Raw genomic sequence first — 13,039 nt, 5'->3', positions numbered from 1 at the left:
TATTTTTCTTTAAACCCTTCCTCTTCATCCTCAAATTGCTCATTCTCTTCTTCACTATATTCTTCTTCAAACCCTTCACTATATTCTTCCAACCGTTCTTGTCTAACCGGGGGTAATTGCACTTCATCTATTTGTAACGGTTCGTGTACTAAGTTTGTCACTTCTTCTTGAGTTGAAACTTCACCATATCTCTTCAAAGACATGTCATCTTGCTGATAAGTTTCACTATTACTATAAGCTTATAGTTCCTCTAGGACGCACATTCAATACCACCAACCAATTTACTTTCTCCTTTATACCTCGTGGGTATGGAATGTAACACACCTGAGATGCACTTTGTGCAATGATAAAATGATCAAACTTGTTATACCTTCTATTGCATTGCACCTCAGTGATACCATGTTCAGAATTGAATTGTACCCCAATATTAGGTGTTGGGTCAAATCACTCACACTTAAATAAGACAACCTTTTTAATTGGAATATTAGGGTACTCAACCTCAACGACCTCTTGTAATGTGCCAAAAAAGTATGATTCCAGTTGTGCCAAACTTGTTCCCTTAATTGACACCCCATAGTTCGAAGTTGACTTTCTAAAACATTGCACTTTGGTTTGAAACTTGAAACCGTTAACGACATACCCAGTGTACATGTTAACCCCCATTAAAGGACCATTTTCCAAATCAATCAGACATTGGTTATGCACATTATTCAATGGATTGTACACCTAATATTAGTAAACAAGTAAGTAATAGTATACTATAATGACATAAACCTCTCTATAAAGAATGGAAATTAATATAAATTCTTATGTAATCTTTAAACCATTTTGCAAAATTTCTTTCAATTTCACGATCAACTTGCTCGTCAGTTACATTAGGATTATAATTTCTTTAAACCATTTTGCAAAAGGGAAACTGTATAGGATTCAAATATATATTGAAATTATGAAGAATTCCTAGGTTTGGGAAAATCAGTTCAGGAATTTCATCACTTGAATATAAGCATACCAGGAAGAATAAACACAACTACTGCAATTAATCTAAAAATGCCCTCTCAATGATGCATCTGAAGAATCAAAAAAGAAGAAACGGAAGGAGGGAAAAGCAGAAGTTCTAATCTTCATAAATACACAGGAGCAGAAGAGGGTAGGGATTCACCTAGAATGTGATGCTATTAAGACTAAACACTCACCTTTAGCCGACGATTGTTGTCCACAGCCAATGGATTGAGGCAGAATGCACTGAGGCAGAAGAGGGAGGGGATTCACCTAGAAAGCAGATTCATCTCAAAAAATATTTTTGAAATGGGTAGATGCAGATCCACAGATCCAAGGTGGAGATGATGATTCCTACATTGATAACTTCCGGTAATTTGAGGGTAGGAAATTTGAGGATAGGAAAGAGTTGGAGGGTAGGAAAGAGTTGAAGGGTAAGAAAGAGTTGATGGTTATATCTGAGGTAAGATGTGGAAATTAAAGAATATATATATTCTGACTTCCGACTACTTTGGTTGTCGGAAACACGTCAAAGCCTACCAGTTAACAAACAACGGTCATAACATTTTCAACCACATTTCTAGTGGGCTGCATTTCCGACAACCATTTGAGAGTGGTCGGTAATACCGTCCAAATTCCGACTATCCAATCGGGTGGTCAATAATTTAGAAAAAAAAAAAAAAAAAAAAAAAAACTAATTTGCCGTCCACTTTTCCGGGTGGTCGGAAGTGGACGGAAAATGTCATTTTTTCCCGCAGTGTACTTAGCATTATTCGCTAACGGGTGCTACCCCTTAATGTTTTACAGGTACAGAGTAGTTCATCCTTGAGTGCGCTAGATGGAGACGTTGTTTAGACTAGCCTTCCATTCTCTTAGCCTAGAAGTTGTGGCCTGCAAGCCTTAAACTTAGACTTGTAAATTTCATAATGGTTTTGGATTAGATTGTTGCTAGCATGTGCATCTAAGTATGCTGCTTAGATGTGGCATAACACCATGTTACTGTTTACTTAGCTTCCGCTTGTTTATAATCTTTTTGGTTAGTTGCATTGCTTCTTAAGTTTAAATTGCTTTAAATTACTCTCAAAGTTAGGGGTGTTACAAAAAGCTACGGGAGATTCTCATTAATTCATCAATTGAACAGTGTAATACAATGTATATCTTTTCCTAAACACTAGGAAAATAATTAACCACTAAAACTAATGGGCACACATTAATAAATATTCATAACACTCTCCCTTGGACATTATCTTCCCATAATCATGCATTGTTAAAAACCTTGCTAGAAAAGCCATGGGAAAAACCTAGTCAAGAAAAAAAAGTACATGATGTATGTATAATCATGTGTTACACTGGTTGCCTCATTAAAAACCTTAGATTAAGAAAACTCAGTGGGAAAAACTGAACTAAGGGAAAATAGTACAACCAAATGCCTTCAGGGCTTAATCTTCAGGATTATGATGGCCTTCTGAACCAATTTATCAAGAACATCTAGAGGTTGTTGCTCCCCCTGAACACAACAATATTCTAAGCCTACGCATGCCAATTTTGTGAACATATTTTTCAAAGGTGGATGTAGGCAGGGACTTGGTGAACAGATCTGCCAGATTGTCACTTGAGCGAACCTTCTGAACAAGAATTTTACCACTCTTCTGGAATTCATGCGAATAAAAGAACTTGGGTGCAATGTGTACGTTTTGTAAGGTTCCCTTTAACATACCCATTACTCATATCTGTAACACATGCTGCATTGTCCTCATACAGGACAGTGTGAATATCATCTTTGCATTCTATACCGCATGAGCTATTGATATGATGAATTAGGGACCTCAACCATACGCATTCTCATGAAGCCTCATATAGAGCAATAATCTCTTAGTGATTATATGAGGTAGAAACTAGGGTCTGTTTAACATATCTCCATGAAATAGTTGTACATCCACAAAGGAAAACATAACCAGTCTGAGATTTGGCATTATGAGGATCAGACATATAGCCAGCATCTGAATAACTCACGCATTATGGGGATCAGACATGTAGCCAACATCGGAATAACCCACTAATGCAGACTTGGAGTCACCAACCTTAACTTGCTTAACTGGCTTGTTTGAAGCCATTTGAACAAACTTGGTCCTAGACGACTTAGCAAAGAGACGAGACGTAGAGTTGTCCCACTTAGCGTGCCAATTTGTTAACATAGAACATTTAAAGTGTATTGTATTAACACAAAAAATCCAGTACAAGGCAAACAATGTGTAACTGTGTAATGTGGGCACAATAATCTCTAAAGTAATCCTCTTATTCTTTGCTTGATTTAAACACCTCACGGACACTTGATTGTTTGTTTGAAATTTACTTGAAGATCAAACACTTCGCCACAAACAAATTTGGCTCGATTGCAACGAACTTGGAATTTGAAATACTTGCACTTGATTACTCGAGCTTGAAATACTCGAGATTACTTGAAATGCTTGAACTTGAAATACTTGAAACTAGATACTTGAATTGGAGTACTTAGACTCAAAATACTTGAATCAGAGTACTTAAGACTCGAAATACTTGAAAAATGATACTTGAAATACTTGAATTGAGTATTTAAACTCGAAATACTTGAAACTTGATACTTGAAATACTTGAATTCAGTACTTAGACTCAAAATACATGAAACTTGATAATTGAAATACTTGGATACTTGGACTTCAAACTCGAAAACTTGAACTTCAGTCTTGAATGCCTCAAAGCTTGAACACTTCAATCACTTCTCCTCTTTCGCCCCTTTCACTTGAAATGAGACCTCTATTTATAGCATGGGAAATACAATCCACACCACACATTTGAAATTGAAATTAAAAAAAAAAAAAAAAGTGAATTCAAATACATTCAAACTTTTACCAAATTATCTAAAATAGTAAATATATTTGGTTAAGGTATTATTTCTTTATATAAAACTAATTGTGAATCATGGGCTAAATATGTAACATTGGGCCATCATAAATATGTAATTGATAGGCTCAACAATATCTTGTAAATGGATCCGCCCAATCATTCAGAGTCCAGCTAATTCTAATGAGTTGTGAATTTCAATAATCACAACGCTTCATTTAAGTCAGAAATACCATCACTATCGGAATGAGAATCATCATCGACGAACAAGCACTATGCTCAATGGCGGACCTACAATGGGGGCGTGGGGCACCTGCCCCCACTGGCCCCTCCTTAATTAAACCATTTTATATAATATAGATATACAAATTATTAAAGGTGTTAGTAGCCTAGTTGGCTGAAACCTTAGGTTTGTATTTTTAGTTTTTTTATTTTTTTATTTTTTTATTTTAGTCATTCTAATCTTATAGTATTTTTAGTTTCTTTTCTTTATTTTAACCCTTTCAATCATTCAATGAATTAAATATTTTTTAAGTCTACTTGTAAATCATATAGTTAATGTAGTCCACAAATTTATATTATACTTCATTGTATTCGAATTAATTTAGAAAATTTTAAAGTTGATCTAACTAAAAGAAAATTAAAATTAAAGTATTTATGAATATATTGTCTTTTCTATTTAAACTATTTTATCTAATGGATTATGTTTCATATATTTTTATAACATTTTAAAGTGTTTTAAGATTGAGAGAAGTGTCAAATAGGCCAATCTACTACTGCCAAGTGCTCGATTCCCACCACGAACTAAATTAAAGACTAACTAACCACACATACCTGCTAAATTTGTTCAATTGACTTTTTTTGCAGGTTGCCAACGGGTTACCAATTCAATTATTAAAAAAATAATTTAAAAATTAAAAATATCCAGTCTCTGCAACATTGCCAGCATAGAGAAACCACAGCGCTTGGCGTTTAAGGTTAAGCATAAAACTCATTGGTTGGAAGACATTGTCAAAGGAACTGATAATACCTGCCTACATTTGCAAAGCTGCCTTGATGAGCCATGGCCGATATCTCTTTTGCAGGCTTTGAATCAAAATAGGGAATTAACTTTGGTTTCATTGAACTTGTCCGAGCTGCAAAAATTGAAAATATTAAACCTCAAAACTACTGCTAATACTTGTGTTTCAAAGTGGTGAGCCTAATTTATTACTCCGTATTACCTATAGAAAAAGCAGGTGAGAGGGTCAATGGAGAGGAGGGACCGGTCGCCGTCATTTTCGTCGGTGAGGACACCGTCGGCCATTTTATTGATGTAATCAGCATAATCTTCGTAGCGCAACAACGGCACAGCTGTCCGGAAAGTATCGGCGTCGATCGTCTCATTGTAGCTGCCTAGATAGCGCCGGAGATAACTTACGCCACCTTTGTGTTGGAGAATGTATCGGAGAGTCTCTGACTTGTAACACCCCACTTTTCTTAATCTTATTTACAGTTCTAAAAGCAAAATCAAAATAAACTAAGCAGCGGATAAACAACTTAAATAATAAACTAGTGAGAATGTCACCGCCACAACCACCTCTCCATGGTGATTGCACAGGCTAAGGATGGAACTAAATCATTAAACCAAACTAACATTAAAATTACTTAATTTAAAAGTCACAAGGGGAAAAACACCCCGGTGTCTATCACCAAACATAAACAGCATAAGTCTACAATCCATCAAATAAACATCATAATAATAAAGAGAGTTTAGACTACTGGATCTACTAAACTAGTCTAACTCGATCATCTCTCAAATGATGGGCCCACCTGAAAGGGGATTTGCAAAATAACACTTAGACAAGTAGGAAAACACCAGTTAGCACGAAACCAAGTATAATCACACTCAACCCTGTAAAGTACTACAGTATATACTTTGGAAAAACATTTGTTCACCAATTCAATCAAACAATCTCAACACTTAGACAACTTTAGATATATCACAGACTTTCTGTATGCTCGCAACCTATAATATCAACAGGCATGCTTCAAATACATAAAACTCATCAACATAAATACACCAACACATATTTCTCATAAAAAATCTCATCATAACGAACTCATGCTATCAAGCAATCTCATACTAACAACCAATACGAAATTATCTTCATGCTTTCAAGTTCTCATCATGAAAATTGGATATATAAGACATCAAAATGCAACTAAGGCAATCATGCTCAATATACAATCTCGGTTAGTCATTCTCATATGCAAACTAGTGCAATACTATACTCAAATGCAATCTCGTGCAATACTATACTCAAATGCAATCTCGTGCAAACATTCTCATTATGCAATCTCGTGCTATACTATAAGTATACTCATACACTCGTTTGTAAAATAGAATACTTTTCTGTGGAGGTTTCTTAGAGTCACGATCAATGTTGCAAAAATCCCGCCTAGGCACCGATTAATCGACGCCTAGGCGCTAGGCGCTGGCCGGCAGCCTAGCGTATCACCATAATCGGTGGTCTAGGCATCTGGCCGGCTAGGCGACCGACGAGGCCGTCTAAGTGCCGTTTAGGCCTCCTAGGCGCCGACTAGGTCTCATAGGCACCGACTAGGCCGCCTAGTCGGCCAATTAACTATTGGTCCATTCTTTTTTAAATGAGTTATTTCACTCAAAACAACATCGTTTTGAGCGAAATAACCCTAAATTGTTCAAACTCTAGATTTTTTTAGGTTAATATTTAATATTTTAGTATTAACTATTAAAGTATTAAATAGTTTATAATTATCAAGTCTTAAAAAATTTAAAACTTTTAAGAAATCTTTTTAAAATAAAAAATACACAGGCGCCCTAGGCGCTAGGCGCTCCCCGAGTGCTCGATGGGTGCCTCGCGATTTTTTCAACCATGGTCACGATGACTCGCTTTCTTTCTCTTGAGTCTCTTGACTCGATATCTTTCTTGCTCAAACTTTCTCATATTTCTCATTTCTTTTCTTGTGCGAGGTAGGTACTCCGCCGCAACGAAGCCTTAGCGTATGGTGCAACCTCGTGCATCCGCCACATCCGTAACTACGGAACCTCTAACTCGTGGGGAGGTAGGTCTTCACGAATCGTGAATGGACCTAACCGGCTCGGCAATCTAGCCGGCCACATACTCAACTCGCCCACAGAACCACTCTCTTGGTTCTTTATCTTTCTTTCTTGCTTGCTTTCTCTGTGGAATCAGTTATTGTACTTTTAGTGTGCACACCCCCTAACCAGGATTCCAAGCCTGGCGGACAGTCTCCAACCTCGTAACGTGGGAATGCGCCGCGTTACATGATAATCTGTCGGATCGCAATATCCGTTACTGTCTCTTTTACTCCGAAAGGACATATTCCCAACGGGTCCTCCAAAACCTCACTTATAGATATATATATATATATATATATATATATATATATATATATATATATATATATATATATATATATATATATATATATATATATATATATATATATAGATATATCACTCATGCATCTCAAGATATGCAAATATTCTTCTCATGCAATCAATGCACATAATTTCTCAGCTAAACCTCAATATGATAAGATAACAGATCTCTACATGAATATGAGATTTTAGAAAATATACCTAGGCTCACATTGGCCTCTTATGCACATTTTTTAAAACATGACATGCTCAACAATGCCATTTACTGTGAATTGATGCCTCTAACTTATATTTACTGTGAAACTCAACAATTTCATAAATCATGCTTGCTACTCAAAACTTAACAATTCATTTCAATAAACACTTAACAAGTATTTAACATGCTATTGGAACTCAAGTTGCGTCAAGGAACTCATTTACTGTAGTTTAACCTTCAATTTGAACATGCTCTGTACCCTTTCAATAATGCTAAACAATAGCAGACAACTCAACCAATCATATAAACATTTTTTGCATGTTTTTTTATCCAAACTTAACACATAGCGTTCATGCTTCTCTACTTAATCAATCAAAAGATAACAAGCTCAAAAAATAAATAAACTAAGTCTGATGTTTCTATTTGCCATTCACTGTAAACATGCTTCTGCAACAAATAGGCTTACAAATCCTAGCATAAAATGCTCATTTCTTCTCCAAACTCAACGAAATCAAAGTCCAATCGTGCGTCATGAAACCCCCAAGGTACCGAGTCACAAGGGCCCGTGACACCTGGTCTGAAACGGCACGTAGCTGAGCCACAAGGGCCCGGCCACTGCACAGTACAAGACAACCTCAACGGGGCTTGCGGCGGGGCTAGAGGAGCCCCGCCGCCCGGGACCGCCCAGCGGTGGCCCAAGAGCACGGCTCTGCCCTGGAGCCGTGCCCTGGGGCCGATCCTCCACGGGACTTGCCAACGGTCCCTGCCTAGGGCCGTTGGCTAGTCCCGTGTCTCATCTGGTGCACACTGGTTTGTGCACCAGTGAGTTTCTCCTTCATCTGTAAGACAAAAACAGGCAACCAAACACTCCCAAATCATCAACAACACATCATAGACAAGTAATAGATCACTTAATGGCTCAAACACTTCAAAAATCTAGCATTTCTACTTATAAATCAATGGCTTCACAAAGCAAAAACTCAAGATGGGAATCCATGGGGTTATACCTTCTTGTCTCTTCTTCTTGTTCTTCTTCCTTGTGTGAATCTCAACCCCTCCACTCTACTCAAACCCCATTCCATTCACCATCTAGACACCTCAAACAACAACATAAACCAAGCTTAACCAAACATAGAGATTGAACATAGGAGGATGAAAACCTTAAAGGAAATGAATGGATGAGAATGAAAGCTAGGAAACTTACTGCTTTGTTTCTTCTTTGTTTACAGAGAGCTTAGGAAAAGGGGATGCAAGGAAGAGATCAGGAAAGACAAAGCTTTAGTGTTGAATAAATAGCGTGCAAAACCCTAGGATAAATGCCAATGATTGGTTGAGGGCTAAGTGGGAATTTTGCTTGCTTTTACAAAGATCAGACAAAAACTTAGAAGTTCATGGTCCACCTTGCACTATGGACCATGGGCTAGAATGAGATTTTAAATAGCTCGGGGTCAAAAAACATATTTCTAAAAATACTTTTTAGATAACCACTTCGTTTAGGTTTCTCAGATTCCTCCCGGTTTCACTCAGATTGACTTTCGGATCAAAAATTAGGTATGCAATGTACCAAGGATTTAGGATTTTAAATTTAAAAATAAGTCCCGATGTAGAATTTACTTAAAAGTGGCTCAAAATAATTTATTCAAACACCAAATTCATCGCAAAAATTTTTATAGAGTGAAAATGGCTATTTTGGAATTTCTTAAAAACCGAATATATAAAATTAAATTTTGGGTTGTCACACGACTGGTGTCTGGCAGTGTCCCTGGTGGTGTCTTCCAGGTTCTTGATGATTTCGCCGCCGCCCGTCGGAATCTGATATCAACCCACGATATGACTAAAACTGTTTGCTTCTCACGCAAGATCGGATTATCTCGCTGACTAGGAGGGTTGTCTGTGAAATACTCAGCCACCGGCTGTCCTCGTCGGACAGCTGGTGGCTGAAATTCCTTTTTTTTTTAGTTTTTTTTTTTTTAAAAATAAATTATTTTTTTAATAATTGAATTTGAAATTAATATAGACGTTTGAATTCGGTAACGTTGAAACAGACGTTGTGACACAAATATTTATAACGCAGTTTCGGGCAAGCAGCCCTAATCTGCGAGGCACTTCTCAAATTGAGAATTTGCCTAAATCCACTAAAAGCTCAATATTAAAGTACACTTTGTTTAGGGAACGGGGATTACACAATATGATTTCCTATCAAGCTATTGAGACCTAAACACTTGTACTACTTTTCAAGGGGATAGAAAAATCATTAGCCAAAAACTGCGTCCCATAGATAAGCTAGACAATACAGAACAGATTCAAGAAATATTAATCACAAGTCAACAGAATTGGTAACCTGTTAGCTATTAGTGAAGTTATTATTTCATATTATTATTGTATAATATATAGTCTTGTAGTATGTGGTTATTATTAGTTAGTCAAGGCTAGTTCTACATATCAGGGTTAGTTAGAGTTTTAGTTGTGATATACTCTGTAATCTTTATCCTGTTTCTAATTGAATCGAAAGACATTCTCTAATCTGGTATCAGTCGGGACTCGATCCTATTTTCTAATCTCCACCGTCAAATTACCCCCTTTCCACCGTAACCTCCACTGCCAAATTATCTGATCTTCCACCTTCTACCCGAGATGTCTTCGAATTCCTCTGAAGCCACTCCTTCCGCTGCTGCCGCCGGTTCACCAACTCCGGCCGCCGGAAACTCTCTCACGGGCGCCCACCACTATGTGACCATGAAGCTGACATCCCGAAACTTCTTGTTCTGGCATACTCAGCCGCTCCCATTCCTTAGGAGCCAGAAACTCCTCGGTTATGTGGATGGTAGCCTGCCCTGTCCGCCGGCAACCATCGCTGCTCCGTCGTCTTCCGCGGAGTCCAGTACTGTTCCGGCAGCCAGCATTGTTCCGAACCCAGCGTACCAAGCTTCGGTGAAACAGGATCAAGCGATCCTTTCACTTGTGATCTCATCGATGTCGGATGAGGTCTTGTACCTTGCGCTTGGCCGCGACACGTCTGCTGCGATATGGGAATCCATCACCACGGCGTTAGGTTCCTCCAGCTAAGCTAGGTGTCTCAATTTGTTGGGGCAGTTCTAGCTTCTCCGCCAAGGGAATTCCACCACCGCTGATTATCTCGGGCGTGCGGGGGTGTTGGAGGAGTCCCTAATCCAGGCCGGCCGGCCTTTGCCTTTGATGGAACAAAATCTGTACGTCATTCGCGGTCTACGTCCAGAACTCAAAACATTGGCTGCCTCCTTCACCTCCGGTAATGCTGTCACCCTTGCACATCTTTCGGATTACCTGCAGGCGAATGAGTTCATTTTGGTGGACGACTACCCTGCCGTCGACGGTACTGCTGCCCACTCGGCGTACTATGCTGGCTCGGGGCATGGCACGTCTTCTGGAGGCGGACGACAGCAACAACAGCAGTCGGGGCGAGCATCCTCGTCCGGTGGCCGTGGTGGGCGCGGTGGTCGGCAGAACCTAGGTGGCCGCGGAGGTCCTCGGTGCCAGATTTGTCGCTCACATGGACATTCGGCTATGTACTGCTTCAAGCAGTATCATCCGCAAACGGCCGCGCCGCAAGCTCACGTTGCTCTATCGGGTGACACTCCGCCGGCGCCGGTGCACGCCCCTGCGGACGGATGGTACCCGGACACCGGTGCCACCGCGCATGCGACCCCCGATGTGAACATGATGGGCTAGTCGGAGGAATATGCTGGTTCTGATGTGCTCCGTGTGGGTAATGGTGCAGGTTTGGCCATTACTAGAGTCGGTCATGCATCCCTTCCTTCTGAGTCAAAATCTCTTAGTTTAAACACTATATTACATGTCCCGAGTCTCTCAGTCCCGTTACTTTCTGTTCATAAATTTGCAGTTGATAACGGTGTATATTTTGAGTTTCATGATTCCTGTTTTTTGTGAAGGATTCCATCACCAAAGCGGTCCTGCTTAGAGGTCCTGCTACGGGCGGGCTCTACAAGCTTTCGGCGTCACCTTCACATTTTGCGTATGTTAGTTCCCGGGCCACTCCCACGGTTTGGCACCAAAGGCTCGGTCACCCGCATAAAACTGTCCAGAATAAAGTCCTACAGAGTTGCCCAGTCAAATCCAATAAAAATGATCCTGTCAGTTCCTGCGTCTCGTACCATCTCGGGAAATCATCGCGTTTTAAATTAGACAGTGTACCACGTTCTAGTGAAAATGTACTAGATCTTATTTTTACTGACATTTGGGGATCATCCCCGGTACTATCTGTTAGTGGTTACCGTTATTTCTGTTTATTTGTAGATGATTTCTCATGCTTTTGCTGGTTTTATCCATTACAGGTAAAATCAGACATATATAAATGTTTCGAGTCGTTTCGTGTTCTGGTCGAGCGCCAATTTGGGCGTTCTATAAAGTCAATCCAATCTGATCTAGGGGGTGAATACAGAAAATTACACAATGTATTTCAAACCTTAGGCATTAATCACCGCCAGTCATGTGCATATACACATGAGCAAAATGGGCATGTAGAGCGCCGTAATCGACACATTGTCGAAATGGGCCTAACTCTACTTGCTGAGGGACAAGTTCCTCACGAATATTGGGAATATGTCTTTGAAACAGCAAGTGTCTTAATCAACTACTTGCCGTCTTCTGCCATTAATTATGATAGCCCATACTCGCGTCTCTTCAAAACACCACCTCCATACACCTTTCTTCGCGTCTTTGGGTGTCAGTGTTACCCGTATCTACGCCCGTATAACAGGCATAAGATAGAGTATCGCTCCACCCCGTGCGTCTTCCTAGGTTACCCACCCTCCTTTAGGGGATATAGATGCACTGACTTGGCTACTGGTAAGACCTATATCTGCCGCCATGTCCGTTTTGATGAACATGTGTTTCCTTTTTCAGCAAAGAAAGTGCAACAAGTTTTGCCTCCACCGAGTTTACCGTGGGCGGCAGCACCTGTTGTCACGACGAGTACATCTTTAGTACTCACTGATCCGCCGGGCCCACGAGAGGTTGCTGAGCCTGAGCCCATACCCTTAGCTCGTGATCCACCACAACTGGCGATCACTCACACCGCCTCGGTACGGACTCGTAAGCGGCGTGCTCAACTACAAGGACGGGACCATGTCATGCGTCTCCGTCACATGACCAAGGGTACGGACGAGCCCTTTCAGGCCTTAACTGTCAGTTCAGACCCGACGTGTTATTCACAGGCCGTTGGACATGCACATTGGCGTGAAGCCATGTTTCAGGAGTTTAATGCTCTTCTCCACAATCATACCTGGCGCCTAGTCCCACCTGAACCCCATATGAATATTATTGGGTGCAAGTGGGTGTTCCGCACTAAGCGCACCGCTGATGGATCAGTAGAGCGGTATAAGGCTCGTTTGGTGGCCAAAGGGTTTAACAAGGTTGCAGGGGAGGACTTTTTTGACACATTTAGTCCTGTAGTCAAACCCACTACCGTTCGCATGCTGTTTTCTTTGGCTGTATCCAAGGGTTGGACTCTACGACAATTAGATGTTCACAACGCCTTTCTA

Source organism: Ipomoea nil, unplaced genomic scaffold, assembly GCF_001879475.1.
Source record: "Ipomoea nil cultivar Tokyo-kokei standard unplaced genomic scaffold, Asagao_1.1 scaffold1074, whole genome shotgun sequence".
Classification (NCBI taxonomy): Eukaryota; Viridiplantae; Streptophyta; class Magnoliopsida; order Solanales; family Convolvulaceae; genus Ipomoea; species Ipomoea nil.
Note: the sequence above shows the minus strand (reverse complement) of the source record.